This window comes from Anastrepha obliqua, chromosome 2 (assembly GCF_027943255.1).
Source record: "Anastrepha obliqua isolate idAnaObli1 chromosome 2, idAnaObli1_1.0, whole genome shotgun sequence".
Taxonomy (NCBI): Eukaryota; Metazoa; Arthropoda; class Insecta; order Diptera; family Tephritidae; genus Anastrepha; species Anastrepha obliqua.
In genome coordinates, this window is record NC_072893.1 from 11,572,522 (window position 1) to 11,596,887 (window position 24,366).

At 39.7% G+C, this 24,366-nt stretch overlaps 1 pseudogene; it reads left to right on the forward strand.

The window, feature by feature from the left end:
• Nucleotides 1–2,925: 2,925 nt before the first annotated feature.
• LOC129237076 (putative nuclease HARBI1) overlaps nucleotides 2,926–24,366 on the forward strand; it is a 43,247-nt pseudogene continuing 21,806 nt past the window's right edge.

The following is a 24,366-nucleotide window of genomic DNA, read 5'->3' on the forward strand; positions in this document are numbered from 1 at the left end:
GATGTTTGCGCTCTAAATGGCCAATTCAGTCGTTACAAAACTTCGAGCGCAGCAGGATTATGAGCAAGCGATTATGCGAATTCTATCAAATTTGTATAAAATTCTAATTAAGGGATTCGACGTTAACTTATTTAGCATGCAAATTTTCAATATTCCCCTTGAAGCTAAATATCACTTATCTTCTCTTAAGCAATTGCCGTAATTCTCATATTGGATTCGTGTAAAAATCAATTATATAATCCTTTATTTCCACCTACCACAAAGTAGTGAATTCATACATGTCACACTTACATACACATCCACACATCCACGACACAGGTGTCGGTATATCTACCGAGCAATCTAACCTCATACGTTTGTCCCTATGGGTGTCACTGTGGCTGCCACATGCCACAGGATCATTGTAACTACAGTGCAACCACTCTGGTGCATACTCGTAAAAATCAATGAGCATTTCCATTTCATGCTTCCGCAATTACACACAGAGTAACTGTGACAAACCAGTGGCATAGGTGGTCAGGAACAAGCGAACACGCAGGCATTTAAGCGAGCAACCATTCAACCACTCAACGCTGGCAAATGCCATACAATTATCGGAGTTGTTGATTGGCGTCTAAATAACAATGCGGCTGCTAAAACAGGTGGCGGCCCGTTGTTGGACAACTAGTGCCGGTTCATAGTTTCCATGCGATGGCAGTGATGCGTGTCACCGATACAAATGTAAACACACTAACTTGCACGCTGATTGTTGGGTAACGCACATAATAACACTTGAATGAAACGCGGGCATATGTTTAAGTGCACCCTGTAGGAAAAATTAGCGCTTATGAGTAGAACTGCTGATGCACGATTAGTGCGATTTCGAGCAATTTAGAAGCTCTATGTCGCTCAAGTTGCAAGAAATGTCTGCTCCAACAGGCAGCTATCTACAGCCAGCTAGAATTGTTGATGTAATAGAGAAGATTGACGAGATTTATGTTGGCGTACTGTCCCAGGACGTCGAACAAAGGAGCACTCAGTGATCTTGAAGCGCTCTGTCGCTAGCATTGAAAGTGATAAATGAGCTGAAACCAACTGGAATTTCAACCAAACTTTAATCTAGAAATCTTCTCATAGTAGGCCCTGCGCGATATCTTTAATTATAAATATAATTCCAGCTGCCAAACTCGGACATTTAAAGAGAAAGTGCTCAACAGTCTCCTTCTGTGAAAGGTTCCCACAGTTTCTGCAATGGGGGTTAAATATTAAACCTAGCTTTTCTGCATATAAGCCGACCATACAATGACTGGTAAACACAGTTATTCTCTTGGGAATTGAATGGCGTCAAGTCTCCAAGACTTTGTGGGTCCTGCATCTATTATACTGGAGCCCCAGAATTTTCGTAGTACCACATGAAGGGAGTGAGCTCCATCTGATATGCGCTTTCCTGAGAAATAAGTTGTGCGATTCCTTTTTAACAACAGTCAAGCGTATGTCGATGACCAATGTGAAGGTCTCTGAAACCAATTCAGTCCCCTTCCTGGCAAGCTCATCAGCAATTTTATTCCCCTCTCTGTTCCTATGCCCTGTAAGTCAGATGAGAGAAATATTACCAGCACACCTAAGATATTTGATCTTCTCCCTATAAGACTAATTTGGATCTGCATGGTGCATCCGCAGAGATGAGAATACGCAGAGGAAACCCCTTCTCCGACTCCCGATTCCATCTTGGAGTCGTCAGTGAAGACAGAGGTATCAGCTTCGGTACAAATTTTCCTTACGTTCCTGCCTACTTGAAAAGATTGCCCCCCTCCAACTTTTGTTTGTGGATCGAGAGATCTGTTCGAAGTTCAGAGAAATACAGTGTTAACTGCCCGAAAATGCTACCATGTCACTTGAGAGATTGCCTGCACAGGCCAACCTCCTTTAACCTGATTACACTTTGAGCTGCGATGGAAATAACTTAAAAATGGATAGAAAGTAAGTGCAAAAGGACATTCAGGGCAGCACTGGGGCAAGTTTTACATGCTCCGGTGATGCCAATACATGCAGTCTTTTGCACTCTTCCCAGTTTAGGGATATTATAGCCCTTCCGAAGAGCTTCCCACCAAACTAGGTATCTGTACAGAATCAATACGTTGTACATCCAGAGGACGACTTGTGGCTTGAATCCCCATTTTTGGCGAATATAGATTAGCAGGAGCAGAAGGCTATACTAGCCTTCTTTACCCGATTTTTAATGTATAGCTTCCAAAAGAGTTCGGAGTCAAGTATCTCTCCAAGATACCTAACTTCCGATAGAAGCGGAACAACGTAATTATTTAATTTGGGAAGTCCAAAGTCTGGAGCTTTATATATTTTGGTAAATAGCACCAGCTCCGTTTTGTCAGAGTTGACTCTGAGGCCGCAACTGGCAGCCGAGCAATTGAGTACAGCCAGTCCTTTCCAAATCTCAGCCATGACTGAGGGAAACGGTCCCGATACCATTAGAATCACGCCATCGGTGTATGCTAAAACCTTTACCCCACCCTCTTTAAACGAGCTAGAACCTCGTCAATAGCTACTAGCCAAAGGAGAGGCGAGAGGACACCACCCTGCAGTGTACTCCTATGCAAGAATCTAATGATTCCGGCCCCTCACTCAATCTTGTAGACTATCGATATCGATAACTATGGTTTGACAGCTGCGAATGGCAGAAGTGTCAACATTTTTGTTCACTAAGGTTTCGTAAGCCATCATGAACTGTTTAACGTCAGAACAACGCTTCCAAATTGTGGGAATTTACCTTAAAACAAAAATCTGTTCACGAAGTTCATAGAGCACTGGTCTATACTCATCATCGGTACTTATTTCTTTCGAAATGCGGAGGGAACTGCCATTAATGTGAATGACGAGCGCTGTCGAGCCATGCTGACTGATTTTTTTTCAAATAGTAATCAGCTAAACATGGACGGCATTTGGCTCCAACGAGACCCCGCTACTTGCGACTCAGCACTCTTAACAATTGCGATTTATTGCAATATTGAAGTCACCACAGCCACCATTGATGCCATACGGTCAGATTTATTGCAAAACGCAGTCAAAAACTTGACTGGTCAAATAGACGGAATCGCAACTAAGAGTTACCGCGATGGCTATCCGGCATGTGAGCACATTCAAGAAATAAATGTTATGAAATTATCTACCAGATTAAAATAAAAAAAAATCATTCCAGGAATGTTTTCGTTTTATATTACCATTTTAAATTGTCAAGCTCTTAAAAGCACTCGAAAGGAAGCAGTGCAAGTTATGTTACATTTTTCTTATTCAAAATAATATTTTTTTTTTTTAATTTTACACAGTTGTTCCACCCCATTGATTTTAGCATACTAATACTAATATAATGACGTTAGCACTACTTCCAAACCCTCTGAAAGGAGATTAGAAGAGAAAAATTTCCAATTACTCGAATATCACAGTGAAAAATTCACCCGGCTGGTATGGAAAAGAGAAGAAGCGCGTGCTAGCCATGGTTTTGAAATCATTTGATCAAACCAATTTGTTACCAGTGCATTTTACTACAGGCCATATAAACACTCCCCATTCATATATGCATACCGCACTTGAGTGGAATTGCTCTTTTGCTATCTAAATAAGTACTTCAGTGAATTGCACTTCACTTCGAGACACTTTATGAGACATGCCTAATTGCTCCTGTCTAGCAAGTGACTGCTTAAACTTTAACTCAAAATAAATGATAGCATAAGGTAACACAAGAAGGAAGGCAAATTTGATTAAAGCACATTGCTTATATAATAGTATATATCCATTGCATGTTCCTAATCCCTATATACTTCAGATTCTGTAATGAAGAATAAAATGTGATGTGTTGCTTCTTTCCGGATAATCATAGGACGAGCTCTACTTTTTAATAGAAATTCCAATTTAGATCTTTGAAAGGACGATTATTCAAACACATATTTAAACAGCTCTCACCGTCCTACAAACTCAGCTCATCTTAGTAGGTAGATGGAGATACGAGCTCAGTCGACTACAACCAGTGAGGTAACGAATTTTCATTATTCCAACTAAAGGAATATTCAAAATTTCTTACTTGCTTGAGGTCGCAAGGTTGGCTGAGACTATGGTTTTGTTATTGTAGCATTTCATGAAATTTTGTTAGTACGGTGCAGTCACCGAACGTCATCGTCTCTCTCATCTAAGAGTAGGCGGAGGAAGCATGCTGAAAGAGGGGTGTTAGGTGAGTGGGCTTAAGAGGGCATGTGCGTAGACGGTTAGTATCATGCGGGGCAATTGTACAGGGCATGTAAGAATTCTGGGTTAAGTCCTGAACTCTTCGTGACTGACTAGATGAAAAGAAAACTAGAATTCTTCGAGAATTTCAAGGTGGGCGCGGGTTTATCGGAGAGGAGCCTTGAGATTAGGAAATGATGACCATGCTCTTACGACGACGCTGACGGTGGCTGATTTATGTTTGCAATTGGCTGCATCAAGCTACTGATGAAGTTCACCAGATGTATGATATTTAATCCGCTATATCCGCAGGTGTAGCGAAAGGGTGAAAGCTCAAATGTCTAAATCTTTGCCAGACGAGAGCAGCGCAGCTGAGATGAAGGTACTGCGATGATTCCACCGCAGCCTCAAGACAGCTTCTGCAGAATGGACTTGAGGCAACCCCAAGTCTCACCGCATGGACACCTAATGGACAATGTCCCATCTTTCCAGGAGTAGACCACAAGTTCTTAAGGGAACCCCAATACTCTGATTTTGCGACGAAATCGTCTCCAAAGTTCCCCGCCTAGCCAACTCATTAGCCCAGCAGTTTCCAAATGAACTTGATATCAAAGTATTCGGATGCAATAGAGAGAGAGGCCAAACATTCTCCGACAATTCTCGAACGCACAAATAAAGAGCCCAAGGGTGTAATTGCCGCTTGGCTGTTGGAGTAAATATTTACTTCCTTAACGGTAATTACCGAAGTGAGCAACCAATCCACTGCTTCCTTAAGTGCGGCTACCTCCGCTTGGAAAACACTACAGTGGTCCGAAAGCCTGAATTTGAGCTTGATGGCGAGCTCCTCACAGAATACTCCCCCATGGAAGGGTTCATCGAACTTCGAGCCAACCGTGAATATGTTTGCCATGCCTTGCCGCCAAATGTTACACCTGGCCCACCCATCCCTGGGTCCGCTCGGCCCTAGCATTGGTGTACATACAATGATTGAGCACCATGGGAATGAATTCAAAATCCTTAATGATGCTAGAGTGTCCGTAGCTTAAGTCTAGCTTATGGCCCGAACCCCTTAGTTTGATTGCGGCGCGTGCAGCTGTAGTTTTTCCCGCAATGTTCATTGGCGCCACACGGAGCGCCCCATTGATTCCAATGAGGGCATACCTTAGTACCCTCTTCAGCTTCTTAACTGATTTCATCCTTTCTAGTGAGTCCCACCAGAAAAGGACACCGTACAGCAATATTAGTTTTATAATCACGTTATAAAGCCAAAAAGTGATTTAAGGCGACAGGTCCCATCTCTTTCCGATAGCGCCCCTGAAACCATACAAAGCAACTATTGCCTTCCTAATTCTCTCCTCAATGTTTGGTTTCCATGTTAGACCTATGCCATGGATAAGTCCCAGGTACCTCATGCTGTTAGAGAGCATCAACGGAGCGCCCGCTATTGAGGGAAGAAAAACTCTAGGTATTTTATATTTCCTCATAAATAAGACGAGCTCCGTCTCCAGAGGATTTATCGCAAGGCCGCTATTTGCGGTTCCATGACCAAAAAAATACTAATAAATACATAAGCTCAGTGCTAGTCAGATCAATCCAAACTCTTTGTTATAACGGGTGGGCCATATATCGTTTGCTTTTTGAACCACCTATTTTTTGGAGAATGGTAACACAAATACAGGACGGTGCCACTTGTCACACTGCCAAAGTTACACTCGAACTTTTGGTTACCGTTTTTGAAAACCGAATAATCAGCCGAAATTCCGATATCAATTGGCCGCCTCGGAGCTGTGATTCAAGCCCGTTGGACTATGTTTTGTGGAGAGCCGTTAAGGACAAATGCTATGCGAACCATCCAGAGACGATTGATGCTTTAAAACACGAAATCGAAGATGCCATTCATGAAATTGGAGGCTTAAAAAAAACTATTAGCATGAGTTATTTCAAATGCTGACATTTATCTCAGCTGTACAAAATACAAAATGGCACACAGGGTTTCTCAAATAAAAAAAAAAATATTTCATACACAAAAAGCTTTTTTCATGTCCTTTTAACATCAACCAGCTCTTATTTGAAAACCCTCTGGGTTCCTTATGAACTAAATAGCTTTCATTTGATGTTAAAGCTGTGGTCTAAAATATGTGTGCTGGAATTGCTTTGTTTCCGTTAAGCAACTCTCAACAGAGTAATGGCACCGTAAAAACATCAAATTCAAGTAAGAAATAACGAAAGTTATTGAATTCTACATTTTTTCACCAATAACTATAAAAATTACTTTCATTGAAAACCAGATGAACTGATAATTTTCTCAGCAATAACTTTGTCTTCCCATTTCATTTCGATTTGCTTTTCTTTAAGTTCTTTGCCTTCCCATTCCATGTCGATTTACTACTCTTTAAGCTCTTTAAAATTTGAACGCTCGCTGCTATTTATTTACTGCCACATAAAATTTATGTCTGTAATACCGAGAAACCCCACTAGCATTAAATGGCAGTCGCTTAGTGGAATTAAATTCATGGAAAAATGTTTTACTTTTATGGTTAACCAGCAAGAAATTCATAGAAATGCCTTTGTTTTTATTAAATGACCCGCAGTTATGAACTCTCAAATGTCGTCAATGACGCCGCGCAACATAACGCAAATGTCGTGAGTCCCAAGAGCTTTGCATGCACATATGTACATACACATGTGTGCGTGTGTGTGTGTGTGTGTGTATTGTCAAACGCATTTTAAGTTCCACCCGAATGCACAAAAGGACTATTAAAATATGTAACTGCCCCCTAAACCCACCTTCCGCCTGTCGAACAAGCAGGCAATCAGCATTTAACAGCATTTCAGTTATACCTGCAGAGCTATCGTAAGTATGTATGTATAGGTAAATGAGTATGTGACTGTGTAGGTGTGCAAATAGGAAACTATGCTCATGAGGGCACATGCAACAACATTAGGCTTGCAACAGTTTGGGCACATATGGCCCTTTGGGTATTTGGGTATTTGCGTATTTGGCAAGCTGCTTTGAGCGAAGTAAATTGGAGAATACATAAGAGTGCATGCTAGAGGAGCGGTGAGCGGGGCAGAGGGTTAGAATTGAATCCTGTAAATGGATTTGCTATTTGTCTATTGCGTAAATACCTTTGATAGGCTTTGAGATTAAATGGCTTCGCACTGTGCACAGTAATTCCTCAAGTAGAAGCTAACTGAACAAAAACAAAATTTGTTTTATACTATAAATACTCATACATAGTATGATTTTAGTACTACTCAGGAAAATTTTTTTTTTTCAATTTTCTAATTTTAAAAGCAGACAAATGAGAAATCAGCTCAGTTCGCCTTCGTAATTTTTATATATATTTGGTCATATTTTTATGTACGAGGTGTATTCACGTGCTTTGCTTGCACGTGTTTCGGCTCGTCTTCGATTTTTACCTATTCAAAAAGATGGATCAAAGAACCTGTATGAAATTTTGTATGAAAAGCGAAATTAAGTGCGCGGATACATTCCGAATGTTGACTTTGACCAAAGCAACGTTTATCGGTGCTACAAAATGTTCTCAGAAGGCCGAGAAGAGGGGAGAGAAAAGAAAAGCGTTCCGGACGCCCGAGCACTTCAACAACAGGCGCAGACGAAAAAATTGCTGAAGTGAAGAAAATGGTATTGGCCAATCGTCGAATCACCGTTAGAGAAGTTGCTGAGGACCTAGACATATCAATTGGCTCGTGCCACTCGATTTTTTTCAATGATTTGGGCATAAACGGGTCGCCGCAAAATTCGTACCAAAACTGCTCAATTTCGACCAAAAGCAGCATCGCATGAACATTGCTAATGAGATGTTGGACTCTGTCCACGACGACCCAAATTTGCTCCAGAGGGTCATAACTGATGACGAATCGTGGGTTTATGGTTATGACGTGGAAACAAAAGCTCAATCATCTCAATGGAAGCTGCCGCACGAACCAAGACCGAAAACAACGCGCCAAGTTCGGTCGAATTTAAAAGTTTTGCTTACCATTTCCTTTGATTGCAGGGGCGTTGTGTATTATGAGTTCGTGCCACAGAGTAAAACGGTTAATAAGGAATATTACCTGAAAGTTATGCGCAATTTGTTTTGAAGCAATTCGCCAGAAAGACCCGGATTTGTGCAAGAACAAAAATTTGCTCTTGCATCACGATAACGCCCCTGCCCCTGCTCACGCATCGTTGCTTTGGCCAAAAACAACACACTACAGCCACCATATTCCCCAGATCTGGCCCCTTGTGACTTTTTCTTCTTCCCGAAACTGAAAAGGCCTATGAAAGGACGAAGCTACGCTACGATTGATGAGCTAAAGACGGCATCGAAGGAGGAGCGGAATAAGATAAAATAAAAAATGATTTTTTGAAGTGCTTCGAAGATTGGAAAAGCTTTGGCATAAGTGCATAATAACTCATGGGGATTACTTTGAAGGGGACAAAATAATCCTTTTTAAAAACACATCGTATATTTTGCTGCTAGTCTTATTTTAATTTTAAAGATTTAGTTAAAAAAAATATTTTTTCTTAAACCCGTTTTTATTATATTTTCAAATAATTTAAATATTGATATCAAATTCTTAAAAAAATCGACAGAACTATTGAAACTCGTTCCTCTTCTTCTTGATTGGCGCAATGACCGCAAACGCGATTTTAAAACAAAGCACGCCAGTCGTTTCTTTCTCGTTGTAACCAGCGACAATTAGACACACCAAGTGAAGCCAAGTCCTTCTCCACCTGATCTTTCCAACGCAAAGGAGGCCTTCTTCTTCCTCTGCTACCAGCAGCTGATACTGCATCGAATATTTTTAAAGCCGGAGCGTTTATATCCATGCGGACGATATGACCCAGCCAGCGTAGCAGCTGGATCTTTATTCGCTGCACTAAGTCAATGACGTCGTAAAGTCCATACAGCTCATCCTTCCATCGCCTGCAATATTCGTCGTCGCCAACGTGCAAAGGTCCAAAAATCATCCGCAGAATCTTTCTCTCAAACACTCTCAGGAACGCCTCATCGGTTGTAGTCATCGTCCAAGAACTTTATAAAGTCGATTGCCTACTTAGTCCAAAGTAAAATTTGCTGGCAAGCGAGATTCTACGTTGGATTTCAACAATTCAAACTCCTTCAGAGCTAAATTTGAAGGCCTCTGATTACTGTACTGAATACAAATTTTCAAAATTCAAAATAGTAGATAAAAAATACCTGTAATGAGCGATTTTCAGAATACCAATTACAAACTTGCAAAAGATGGACGACAAATTTCGCAAATACTTTTTTGAAACTTTTTATATCTACATTTTAGCGATCATTGATTAAAATCTAATAGGTTTACACCTCGACAGATTACAGAAACTCATCCAAACCGGGTTTGATCAATAAACCTATATTGCAGCTGCTTTGGGCTGAGCATATTGGTTTTTTTATTCTAGACGTACCAGACCTATCTCTCTCACTCTTCTTTACTACCTCTTTCTCTGATACTTTTCTCCTTTCCTCCTTGAATATCTACCCTCTTTTCAGAGCTCTAAATACAATGGGCTTTTTAACCTGATTATTTTAGGAGCCACCAAATCTCTTGGTGCTCCATGGCTCGGCCAATTCAAATTTCGATTTCATTTTACCAGGGTAAGATATTTAGATCTTCCTCTCGCTATGGCATCGCATTCGAGAAGCAGGGATGTAGTTTCTAGAGATTGGTCACAAAAACAACAGGAACACGGCTCACCGTGAGGCCTTCTATACAGCCTCACGGTGGGTCGTGTTCCTGTTGTTTCTGCGTTGTTGTTGCTCATTCTCAAGTGACCTGTGAAAATGGCGGTCGGCACTCTAAGACGCCCTTAGCATATAGCGAGGCTTTTAGAATGCTTAAATCTCTCTTGTTATACCCTACCTAAAATCAAGAGTTTGGTGCCAGCTTCTATCTCGTAGTCTTAATTCATCACCTCTAAGCTCTTCCTGGGTGATATCTTTTCCATGGCAAGGAAGTGTCCGGATCTTATTAGTAACGAGACCTTTCTCGCCAGTGCAGCTGCTACTTCGATTCCAGGCTCTGGGATTCATATGAGCCAGATGCGTTTGTGCATCCTAGTGTTTACTTTCTCAATCCACTGAAGGTCTTTAAGTGTTGAGTGCAGCCTGTCTGGTGCCCAGAATAGCGATTTGCTCAGTTCGGGAGATTCTTTCGCAATTAATCGCTGCACATTGACGTTGAAATCGTTGATAACAAACACGAGTTAAGCCTTTCAAACCCCCAAATAGCGAATTCGAAATGGCGACAAAAATTTCCAGCTACTATGGAGCCTGACATGCCAATACTTATTTCCTTACATCATCTGCTCATCAGCTATGCGGCAACCGAATAATTGTTGAACATTTATTTGAAGTATTTGTAATCCACTAAAAACTGTGCTTCTAAGCGCTGCAGGTATACAATCCGTCCATTTCTCATCTTCAGAAATGTGTGACAAAAACAAATTCACAAAAAATATTTCTTGTGAAGTACTTACCAACAACAAATATTTTTTAGGTGTACTGCTTTAAAATTTCCAAATGCAAACATTTTTTTTTTTTTTTTGATTTTTGATCAACGTTTTAGAAGTTTGAACTACCGTACAAGTAATGTTGCATATACACCACGTATGTACTTGTATGTGTGCAGGCAGTGAAGTAGATATAACCGGTAATTTGGTGAGCTGCTTTTGACAGAATGAACTCTTTAAATGACTAACGTCTAATGGGGCGTAATGAAATTGCTAAATAAATTTTCTTAAAGAGTCGCTGGAAAAGCTGTTCGAGCTGTTGTAGCTTAAGTGAATTGACAGCTAAATGATATAGAAGAATAAAAATAGCGCAAGTCTTGGAAATTAGTAATTTAAGTTAGTAAATTAAGCTCGCGAAGCAGTACGAGAATTATCCTACACCTGCCTTGTTTGGTGGTTGAAAGCCACGCAAGTAACCACCAAACAACTACTTGGTAGTTTTCAAAGACAAGCCAGGTTAGCAATAACTGGTGCCAAGAACACCTGTTCCACTGTTGCTATATAAGCGATAATAAGACTATTCCCACTGCATATTTTTATAAAAAAAAGAAGAAGAAAAGTGTATTAAAAGTACAAATTTTACTTGGAAAAGATCTTTCTGACTTTGGCCATACGAATATCATAACAGAGGTACCAGATAAGAGTATTATCTATTCGTTAACAGACTATAAGAGTCCAAAAAGTATTTTAACCGTAGGTTTTGATTTGTAAACTGAGACCGCAATCAATCTGAACTTAGGTCGATGCCAAAAGTTGCGAATGTTTCACAGACGATTTGAAAATAAATACTGGACTCGGTGCGGGAATCTATGGTCCAAGCACAAAAAGTTCCAAATCCAATGAGCAAATGGGCTAGTGTTTTTCAGGTTAAAATTCAAGCAATTTCAATCTGTGCGAGAATAGATCTTATGAGTGTAAACAAGGCTACACACATAGCTATAAACGGGCAATGAGGCTGCATTAAAAGCACCACCTTCCTATTCTGTCGAATCCTACAAGTGTACGAATGCCTTAACTACTAAACCAACTTAGTGCAACAAATAAGGTTGCACTTTACTGGGTTCCGGATCACTATAAAATATTTTATGAGTTCGCTAAGGAGGGGTCACCAGCAGATTTTCACGGTCCAGAATCATACTGCGGTATCAACTAGGCATAAGTTAAATGGAGGGTAAATATTATAGTTGGAAAAATATTGAAAGAATAACCAGTCTCACAAGAACTCCGTCAATCCAAAGGGCTTATAAGAACTTTCAGGCTTTATAAGACAATAGGGAATTGCATAAATGCGTAAAGTAGACATAAGAAAAATAATTGGTTTTCTGACAGGTAGTATCATATTACTTAAATTACCATCTCTTAAAACTTCATATTTAGAATGAGACAATGAGCATATCATGTGCAACGTTACTGCCTTGGCAAAGACAAGACTGCATGTCTTTCTTCAAGATCAAATTAATCCGAATGAAATCAAGAATGCTTCTTCTGTAACAGATATTCTGAAATATACTGAGAGCATTAGATTTTCAACGAATTCCCAACTTGAGGCACACATAAATTGAACTATATCATTAGGTAAAAAATTATTAAAAATCATATTTTGTTTAGTGTAGATGAAATGGTTGAAGTGCCGGTCTGGCACTCCTCAAGTAGCACATATTTGGTGTATAATCAGCAAAATTATCATTAAAAATGTCTCAATTTAAATACTACCTTTGCATTGGAGCGAATATCTTGGACATAAACTTACATGGCATACCTGTAAGATATGGGAAACATCGCATTGAAAAAACAGCAGAAATAATACCAAACCAATGCGGATTCGTAGCCGGATAGTCCACAACAGATACAATACAGGCATTTCGAGTACTATTGGAGAAATGACGCAGTAGAAAGAAAAATCTGCACATGGTTCTGGTAGATCCAGAGAAGGCCTTCGATAGGGTATCTAGGCAAGTGGTATGGCTATCCTTAAGAGCCAAAGGAATACCAGAAAAATGCATCAACCTGATTCAAGACATATACTACGAACCCACCACACAAGTATATATACCAGGCGGACTAACGCAAAAGGTCCCAGAGATGGTCGGCGTGCACTAAGGTTCAACACTCAGCGCGTTGATTTTTAGCATTGTTATGAATCATCTGATAGGTAAAGCTTAAGAGTAACCGCCATGGAATATCCTTTACGCGGACGATGTAGTCTTATTTAATGAAGACCTAGCTTGCCTGTGAAGAAAACTGAACACTAGGAATGAAATATTGACAAATATTGTGAACAAACCCAAATACCTATAAAATGTGACAGGAAAATGCTCTAAACGATTAAGACCAGTAATGCTGTACGGGTCGGAATGCTGGGCAATGCAAGCTAAGAAGGCAGGCTAAGATGGTATGGGCAACACCACATCATCAAACTCACCATGAACATAACTGAGCCAACATGAACTAGAGGAAAACCACAATGGGCCCATCTAAATATGATGCAAAGAGAAGCAGCACCTGGATGATGTGACGACGCAGAACAGAGGAACCTAGCGCAGGAGGACAAGGAGGACCTCGGGGGTTTTTCATTGCCTGCCGAGGACCGAATGCCTGCCCATTCGGCTACGGCGGCCGAATTCTAATTCTCTAAATTGCCCTCATAAAATTCACCTAGTCAGTTAATGAGTCTAGCTCGGGAGAAATGATGATCAAATTAGGATTTTCCCATTGTTAGTAGGAACCATTATCGCGCAATAGAGAATTAACTACGTCTTCCAAGCCTCTTAAATCATTTTTGCCACAATTTTGATTTTCATTATCTTAGCTGTATGGCCTCTGCAATATATCAACGGAATTTTTTTGAGCCTTGTGACTCAGGGGACTTTGTAAAGTATCTTGATGATATGGGGCATACGAGCTTGAAGGAAATTATGGTTGCAGTATACAAGTGGTGCAAATTTGAAATACAATTCCACAAACAATTTGAAAGGTGCAAAAATTTGTTGGACGTATGAAATGAAAAACAAAAAGCGAAACTTGCTGTATACTCAGATTCGACTATAATATTAAACACAACTCACTGAAAAAGCAATAGACTATTGATGGTTTATTTAGTTTTAGTTTAAGTTTGAAAAATAATTACTTTTTCGCTACTGATTGGTCACCGAAAAGTTGGGGGTCGACGTAATATAGTAAACGTAGTTGAGTGTAGAGATGACTTTCGTAGCTGAATCATCACCGTTTGAAATTTATCTACTAGGATCAGCAGCAACGGGCTTTTGCACTCACCTGATGGTCCTTAAGCTGAACCACATTTTAACAGTTACAATATATAATGATTTAAAAAAACTAGAATTAACGAATTAAACATTTTTTCTTATAAAAGAAAATTCACTTCTTGATTTTGTTTTTATTTTTTTCTAATTCTTAAGCAATTTTTTAAGCACCCGTCAGAAAATCGTCTACTTTGTAAAATAAATTTCCAAAAATATATTCATAGTAGTAGAAGAAAAAAGTTGCTGTTGTTGTTATTTTTATAATACCTTATCTAGGCTGGTATGTTTCTCAGTTGCTGTTGTCAAGGGTAGCCCTAGATCCCGACAGAAAATGTTTCAAAATCATGGAAGCTGAGCAAAACCATTGCAATGGTTTAGGAAAGAAAGTGAAGAGATGATTAGTGGGAAGCGAAATTCCTTCACTAACAGAATTCAATTCGCCTTCACGTAGTGGCTTGCCTTCGATTATGGCACATGTGAAACAAGACTGAATGAAGGTGGCGATAATCTCTTTATAAATGTAATTTAAGGATTGGAGTACTCCATCAGGTCCATATATAGCTCCATGTCGTCGTTGTTTCAAAACAGGAAGCTTCAGACATATTCGAGAGACCAGGTGTTTCGGCCGATGTCATCCACTGATTTGTATTTTCCGCAGTCTAGCAGCCTTCATGGTTATATACTTTGGTCTGGAGAAGGTGAAAATCTATCGTAAGCAACACGGGGCTACATATTCGCATTTCATTACAAAAAAATTAGTAATACCCTAGAAGGATGTCTGCTAGGCATGTGCGTGAAAAGGTAGCAGAACAAGACATGTAGCCATTAAATCTGAGAAATTAACTTAATCATGAAGTAGGATCAACAAAATTAAAAAAAAAGTCAATATAACCCATTGAATATTTTTATTTGGGAAAATTACAATTTTTAGTTTCCCAATGCCCATCCATTGACAATCAGAAATTTTAAAAATCCGCCACCCAGTGATTTTTTTTTTTGTTGAGAAAATAGAATTCCCAATGTCACATAAAAACTTCTCAACAGACCATCCTAGCCCACAATTCAACTAAAATAAAATTTATAACACCCGAGCAGAGTAATCGCATATACTTTTTAATTAACTTAATCGAGTAGAGATGCCTCGTAGCACAGGCCGTCAACTTCAATTACCCGAAACAGTTATGGGTAAACGAGTTTGCGGCGAAAGTTGAGAGTTCACCAATTAAAGAGACAGCCACCTTCACTCATCGCCTGGCACAACTTGGAACAATTTCCAAAAATTTAAACCAAATTAAGCAAACTAATTTTTGGCGAGTTGCAGTCACTTACATATAACAAAAGTGAAGGAGTAACCCAGCAGAGAAAACCTAAACTGGTGTGAGAGGGGTTTCTGGTTCAGGGCAAGTACGAATTTGCCAATTTGGAATCATTTCGCTACACATGACAGAAGTACCATCTTAGATTCCTACATTTTATCAAAACAGAAAAGTGTATTAGCCGTCTTACACATGACGATGGTGGCGTAGCCCACCATTCAAGGACTAAAATAAAATAAATTAAATTATAAAAAATAGTTTAAATAATGTGATATAAAACCAAATAAATTTAAAAAAGAAGTATATCAAATGAAATGAAATTAAACTAATTTTTCGATTCGGTATCTGTTTTAGTTTGATATAATGTCTCTTTCGAGATATCGAAAAGGGAGCAGAGAAATTTAGATCCCATCTGTCGGCTTTAGACTTCATTCCGAACTATGTCTAGGTATATTTTAGGACTAATTCCGAACTATCAGGAAAAGTAGATGGATTGTCTAGGGCAAATTGAGTACTATATAGTTCAAAGCTATCAAAAAGAAGTGTAGAGGATTCTAGATTTACTTTGTCGAATTAGTACTAGTTCCAAGCTATTAAAAAGGGATGCAAAGCGCTGTAAATTTTATCTGCCGATTTTAGTACAAGGTATACAGAGGTTACAAGAACGCATCTGTCGAATTATTTCTAGTTCCGAGCTACAGAAAACAAAATAAAGAGCATACCCACTGGTGGAATTTAGTACTAGTTTTGAGCTACAAAAAAGGGTGGTAGAGTATTCTAGATCTTATTGGTTTAATTTAGTACTAACTTAGGGCTATCAAAAAAAAATGCAGAGCTTCTAGTTTTAATCTGATGAATTTAGTACCGGTTTCAAACTATCAAGAAAGGTATGGAGAACTCATCCGTCGATTTTAGTACCAAACTGTTCCAAAACTGTTTTAGTACTAACGGAAAAATGCTTACTATGAGATCCACTGTCGATTTTAAATCCAACCGAAAAGTGTTTTGAATTTAGTACCAATTCCGAATTTAGCACTAGTTTTCAACCTATCGAAAAAGGAATGTCGATTTTAGTACTAACTCCAAACTTTTTTAGTACTAGCTCAAAATAGCTAACTAGACCTATTTCGAATATAGTACTAATTCCGAATTTAGTACTAAGTCTCTAACTATCGTACAAGTGTTGGCGATTTTAGTACTAATTAGAAACTTGTGTAGTACGAACTCAATATTGCTTACTAGATCTCCCCTGTCGATTTTAGATCCAATTCCAACCTATTTCGAATTGAGTACTAATTCCGAATTTAGTACTGGTTCTCAATCTATTGAAAAAGTGAAGGCGATTTTATTACTAATTCCAAACTTTTTTGGTACTAACTCAGTACTGCTTACCAGGTCTCGTCTGTCGATTTTAGTACTAATGACAAACTATTTTAGTACTAAGTCAAAATTTCTTACTAAATCCCATCTGCCAATTTTAGTACTAGCTGCAAACTATCGAAAAGGCGATGCATAGAACTCCACGGTCGATTTAAGTACTAAACAAAAGCTATCGAAAAAGGATGCAGAGCTTCCTATACATCATCTAGTACTAATTGCAAAGTGGTCAAAAAGGGATACAGAGCTTACATGATGTTATCCGTCAGTTTTAATATTAATTCCATTTTAATACAATTTTAGTACTAGTCCTTAACTGATGAAAAGGGGACGAATTGGTACTAATACCAAAGTGTTGAAGGAGGGATGCAAAGATAAAATCTTATCTTCCATTCTTAGTACTAAACAATTTTAGTACTAAATAAGAAAATGCTTACTAAATCTTATCTGCCAATTCTAGTACTAGTTCTAAACTGTTGAAAATGGATGCATAGAACCCATCGGTGGATTTTAGTACTAAATAGACAGCGTATGCGGATTAATACCAAATTGCCGAAAAAGGAATGCAGAGCTACTACAATAGATCTAACATATCTAATTAAGTACTAATGCAAACTATCGAAAAAGAGAAACAGAGAGAGTTAGCTCTTACCTGTGAAATTTAGTACTAATTGTCGTATTTAGCTCTACCTGCTTATATGAAAAATAACACAAACCACTTACAGCCCTTAATTCATTACCAGCGAACCAGTTTCATATTAGTGAAGTTCGATGTGGGGAACTTTTTTCAAGATAGACACATACATACATATGTGCAAGTTAGTTACAGTGTGGCAAGCAGCTTCAATGTTGCATGCATTTACGTTGCCACAGCTGAGAGAAGCTACAGCGTAAACAATTTGTGGCTACGACGACTTACACACGAAAACTAAAGTATTGGAAGTGATGAAAATCAAGTGCGGAACGCAGGAGAAACACATTGTAGTGAAGTAGAATTGTGGCATTGAACTAATGACCACTCCTTACCCCTTCCTCTTGTTTTGTGGTTTCCTTCATGTATTTTTGGCATGCTTCTGGTACTACTGCACATGAAGAATGAAAGAGCAGAAACTTTGTTGAGTTTATTTTGAAAATATTATATTATTGGATTAACTCGATTAGTACCGGGAAAACTATGTAAATGTGGAGGAATGGAGCGAGGGAAACTTAAATCTGTAATCTACGGGTGCATACATCAATAATGAAAAAAAATTTAGGTAAGGTAGTCAGCCAAAGATTTATGTACTAGGAAATGTCGAATGAGCAAAGCCTTACAAAGAAGCGAATGTAAATTGGAGTAGAAATAATCAGAGGAGATGGAACGGAAAACAGATTGGAGTCTTTAGAGACAGTCAGACTGCACTGAAGGACCTGGAGAGCGCGAAGCAAACCTCAAAGATTGTTAAAGAATGTAAGAAGAAGCTTCTGTTGTAAGATGAAATGAGCTCACACTTATATGTGTTCCAGGACACTGCGGTCTTCAAGGGAATCAATCAGCGGTTATCCCACAGCGACCAGAGCCAATAATCGGAATCAGTTCTGCTGGACTGCAAAGTGTTTTGTGACAAGCCGGAACAGAAAACTCTCGGACTTTCTTCTAAAACTTGGTAGAAAAGACGTTCGGCTGATAGTTGGTAATATTACAGCACATAACCCACGGGGTCAGCATATGACCACCATTGGAATCATTGAGCAACCGGTTTGCTTATCTTTCTTTTTCTTTTGTTTTCCACTATCATGAGAATGAATAAAATTCATGCTCTCAAACCGGAGGATATTTTCAGATTTGTCAGCGAAGCACGAAAATTCTCACAGGGCTAACTATCTCCGTCTCTGTCTCAATTCTATCCCATCTCTTTCTCTCTGTCATTTCTCTCCTTTCCTCCTTGACTACCCACCCTCTCACTTTCTAGCGCTCCGGTACAATGGGATTTAGCCTGAGTGCTTTATTAATGCTTCTTGGCTTGCCCATTTTTCAAATTTTAAATTTCTATCAATCCATAGAAGTGAATAGTGAAATAGATCATGAATGGCCTAAGGACAGAAGTATAAGATCCCAATTGCCTCGAAATATTGATTCTTTTTTTTTACGTTTAACTTTCTTCGTTGGATCAACACTACTATTTAAATCTATTTTTTCCAAAATTTCCGCTGTGGAGTTTAATTATTAGTGTATGCTTCTCAAGGAAATTTAAACTAATTTTAGTAAATTGTGGATTTTCTACTTACTTTCATCATTAGCCGTAATCTCCTTATTTGAAACAAAGGCAACACCCCCGCGTTTGTATTTCGAGCATCGGAAACATCAAATGGTTTGGAGGAGGTTCTTGATATCAATCTTGCGACTAATTCGACTGCCATTAGGGTTGATAATTGGAAGGTTTCTCAGAGAAATTCCTTTTCGAATCGCAGGTTGATCCTTTTCGAAATCAATTTCGCACGGGAAACCATATCTCCTCACAGGAACCCTAAAAGAACTGACTGGTCTCTGTACAATAGGGTTTTCAATAATAAATTGAACAGGCGAACTTGTTCCTACTCATCCACTGATCAACTGGACAAGCAGGTGGCACACTTGCAGCGATCCTATCAGACGGCCTTTAAAGTGGTTTGTCCAGTTTTTTTTTAGCAAGCAAGACTTTCCTCCCTGGTGGAGCAAGACGCTGACCGACTTGAAAAAGAAGGTTAGGAGGTTTTTAACGAATGCTACCAAACTAAAAACTTTGAAAATTACCGTATAATTTTGAATATGAATACAAAAAGTTGAATCCGTGAAGGATTCTGCCCGGCTAATCAAAGATCCTCTCGAGGGACCACTCCTCTTGTAAAAAGGGAAGACGGGGAGTGGGCTGAATCTGCAGAAGAATCTTTGATTATCCTGGTAAATAATCACTTTCCGGAGAATTCTATTACCTCCTCTCTGGATCTTGCCCCTGCTTGGCTGCAGGGAACTTAATTCGGTGGCAAGAGGGGCTAAGGTCAGTAGATTCGTTCATAGTGGGACGCCGCAGTGTGGTGTCCTTTCGCCCCTACTTTGGCTAGTTGCTAATGTCGAAGTTCTGATAATGCTAAGTAAGGCTGGGGTTAAGATAATAGCATACGCCGATGACTTGGTCCTAATGGTATCGGGACCGTTTCCCTTAGTCATGGCTGAGATTTTGGAAAGGTCAATGGCTGTACTCAGTCGCTGGGCTTCCACTTGCGGCCTCATAGTCAACTCTAACAGAACAGAGCTGGTGCTAATATAAACCTCCATCCTTTCGACTTCCCAAATTAAACAACCACGTTCTCCCGCTTTCATCGGAAGTTAGGTATCTTGGAGTGATGCTTGACTCCAAGCTCCATTGGAAGCTACACGTTCGGCGGGCCTCTGCGAGGCAGTTGGTAAACTTAAAGATTCCACAAGTTGAGGCTCTACTGTGATTTCAGTAGACCAGCATTACTCTACAGGGCGTGGGTGTGCTGGTTGGTTGGTCGATTAGAATCCAAATGAGAGACACAGATTTCTAGTCAAATAGCTGGTATATATTTTTGAATATTTAACGCAATTTTTAAATTCAAAATTTAAATTCAAATGAGACACAATCCAGGTTTCAGCTGTTGCCAAAGTAAGCAACAAAAAATATGAGAAAATAAGAGCAGAAATAAAATAAATTGGGAATGCTCATATGCGCATGCAACAGATGCTAGAATGCAAGCATGCACAGTTATACGTATGCAAGTATGCACATACATACATACGTACACACGCATACATACATACACAAATACGAACACACAAATTTGCTGAAATTGAACGGAAACATCATCAGCAACGCTGAATTGAAATGACAATAGTAAAACAACTGATTTTTTGTGGCAATTTCAGCTTTTTTGGAGGTTCGAAATATTCATTGTAATGCTGCACCCATACACTGACAGCTGACATGCCCAACTGTTACCGCTTTTGCACACCAAAAATAAAACGGGTAATGAGATGGAAAATTAAAAATGAGTTGCGAAAAAGCAAGAAAAAATGGCAGTAAAAAAGTCGAGGAAAACAGTGGAGAAGAGACAGAGAGAAAAAAGTTCGGCGATAACAACAATAACTAATAACTAAACTTTTTTGCAATTTTCTTGAGGTTGGCATGGCATGAAAAACTTCAACAAACAAATTGGAGGAGGAGTTCGGCCAAACACAAAGTGATGGGAATAAGTGGCAATTACAAATAATTGTTTATTAAACGCCTGCGTCAAAATAAAGTGATACGCATATTTTTATTGAAAAGTTTTGACTATTTATTTATTTATTTTGGAACTGTAATTATTTTTTTGTGAAAATATAATTCACACTACAATAAAAAGCATATAAAGCGAAGTTTGGAACTTTGTATAAAATTTTTAAGAATTCAACAAATTTTCATCAAAATTTCAAACATTTTACTCTGAGTCTTTAGAAAAATTTCGGGTATGCAGTTTCAAAGATTATTGAATTTTGGGATAATAAAGTGCAAGCTTGAAGTGGTTCAAAAATCGTGCTGACATTTGACAACTTTTTCTGCTGCCTGTGTTGGGTGTTTTCTTACATATGAAAAACTTGGAGTAGGCGTTAAAGGAAGAAAATGCATAAGGAAGTATTCGAAAAAAATTACAAAAATCGGCGTTATTTTTGATCTACTTGAAACTTGCACTTTATTGAAGCAAAATTCAATAATCTTTGAAACTACATACCCGCAATTTTTCTTTCGAGTGCATTTCTGCTATGGGTTGTTGTTTAAATGACTTGCTGGAGGAGCTGGTGAAAGAGGGTTGCAGGGTAATTGCCTACGCGGATGACGTGGCACTAATCGTTAGAGGAAAATTTGTGGATACTCTGTACAACTTGATGCAGGGATATTTGAACGCAGTTGTTAGATGAGCAACGGATTGCGGCTTGTCGGGGAATCCCCTTAAGACGGAGCCCGTCCTATTTACGAAGAAATATAAAATACCCAGAGCTCAACTTCCCTCCCTAGGGGGCGCTCCTCTAATGCTTTCTGACAAGGTGAGGTCCCTAGATATTATCCTTGGCAGCAAGCTTACATGGAAGCCCAATATTGAGGAAAGAGTGAGGAAGGCAACAATCGCCTTGTATGGATGCAAGGGCGCAATTGGCAAAAGATGGGGACTTTCGCCTAGAATTGTTTTTTGGCTATATAATACCATGGTACAGCCTATCTTGTTATATGGAGTCATAGTCTGGTGGAAATCACTAGAGAAGACGACATTGGTGAAAAGCTGGAGAGCGTTCAGAGGTCGGCACTCATTGGAATTATCGAACGACTCCTACTCTGGCACTCAAGGCAATCTTAAATGTGGTACCCGTAGACATCGCAGGCAGAATTGTCACTACACGTACCGCAATCAGACTGAGGAGCTCGGACTATAAGCTCAACTTATGGGCACTCAAGCATCCTTAGCAACTTCGAGTTCATCCCCCTGTCAACGAAGCAATGTATAACCTCGCTTAGTCCAACCGGAACTTTCTCCACTCATATTCCATCAAGGGAAGAGTGCACGGAGAGCTACACTTGGGGACAGGGCCTGGTGAACTTGTTTACGGATGGATCGAAGTTGGAAGGAAAGTTTGGCGGAGGAGTTTTTTACGAGGAGCTCTCCATCAGACTCAAATTCAGGTTACCGGACCACTGCAGTCTGTTCCAGGCAGAGGTAGCCGCAATTAAGGAGGCAGCTGATTGGGTACTCACATGCGTACTAACAGTCAAGAAAGTAAATATTTACTCCGACAGCCAAGCGTCAATAAGGGCTCTCGCGTCAGTGACGGTGCATTCGAAACTGGTCAGGGAATGCTTGAACTCACTTTCGACTGCGTCCGAATTCTTTGACATAAGGCTCATTTGGGTGACAGCGACATTGCGGGAAACTGTGAGGCGGATGAGCTGGTCAGACAAGGGACATGTGAGGTGATTTCTCCGCGAAAGGAGATAATTGGGATCACCCTGACTACCTGCGGTCTGCTCCCGGAAAGATGGGCATCGCGCCAACTCAGCGAGCGTTGGGCAAGTACACAAACTTGTAAGGTCGCGAAATCCTTCTGGCCACGTGTTTAACGGGGGCGCTCGGGCGAGCTTCTGAGGTTGACAAAATATCAGCTCACGAATCTCGGGGGTTTTCTCACAGGTCACTATGCGTTAAGAATGCGTGCTGTGAGACTTGGAATTACCTCAAGCCCATTTTGCGCTGGATGTATGTGGAATCAGCTCAGCACCTTCTCCTTAGCTGCCCTGATCTGGCGGGGTTAAGATCCAGGCTCTTACTTCTTTGCTACGACTGCTGATATAGCTGGCATTGACATTAAAAATCTGATGAGTTTCATCTTCGTCCAAGTGTGCTCATTCCTTGGGGAACCTAACATAACCTATTTCTGCCAATGTAGAAGCTTCTCATATAAATTACACTAGGAAAGACGAATTTCCATCCGGAACTATTGCCTCTATTGCGTTTTTATGCAGTTCGATATCCAAACAATAAATATCGATAAAGCCAATTTTTTAATGATAACACTTAGACCTGCCCTAAGTTCCGTTCCAAGTTAATCCGTTATAGATATGAAATTGTAATACTTTTTAATGAAGTTGGATTTAATTAATCATGAAAATATTAAAAAACAAAAATTTTAAATTTTGCGCAGTTTCCATGGATATTGACGTCGCTGCTCGAACCAAAGATTGTTTGAGACTCTTCGAATTTCTGTGAAGTCTTCAACAGGCCATTTGCTTCATTTCTGGCCACAAACTGTAGTCCAATGGATTCATATCTGGACGTCGAGATACACAATCTTTTGCGGCTATGAACCCTGGATTATTGTTTTTTAGCCATTACTGGGTGGTTTTTGTCGTATGGGCTGGAGCAGAATTTAGCTGGAAGATCCCACGCTCCCCATTGAACAGAGTACTGCTCAACGGCTTGACCACGCCTTCTAAGACATCCTCCTAGCAAGGATGAAAGATACCAGGTTTGCTCGTTAGGCTCAAATGACGTCGGCATATCTGCCAAATTCGCTCAGAACCGAATAACGGTATACTAGGTAGTACACCTCTAAACATCTTCACCATCCCTCCAGGTATACTTTTACCCCAGGCTTAACCCCTTTTACGCTGAAACGAAGAGATGTCATGCCTTTACAAGACACTCCCCATACTCCCGCTATTACGGAGGCTAAATGGTGGTCACGCTGAACCCTTGGAAAAACATTTTTTGCGTCTTTAGAAGTTGTAGCATTTACTGCAACATCGTAGCATACATTTTTTGTAGACTTTTTGCTTTCACTAGCCGATTTTAGAACGCAGTACCTCCTGTCTTCAAACAAACAGTCGGCGCACTTGCGTATCGGCACCCACGTCACTGTAGACAGTTGTAAAAGACTTCGTGTATTTAGGAACCAGCATTAACACCGATAACCCATGTCAGCGCAGCGAACAAAGATCCAGCGGCTACGTTAGCTGGGTCACGTCGTCCGAATGGATACAAACGATCCGGCTCTGAAAGTATTCGATGCGGTACCAGCTGGTGGTAGTAGAGGAAGAGGAAGATCTCCTCTGCGTTGCAAAGATCAGGTGGAGAAGGACTTGGCTTT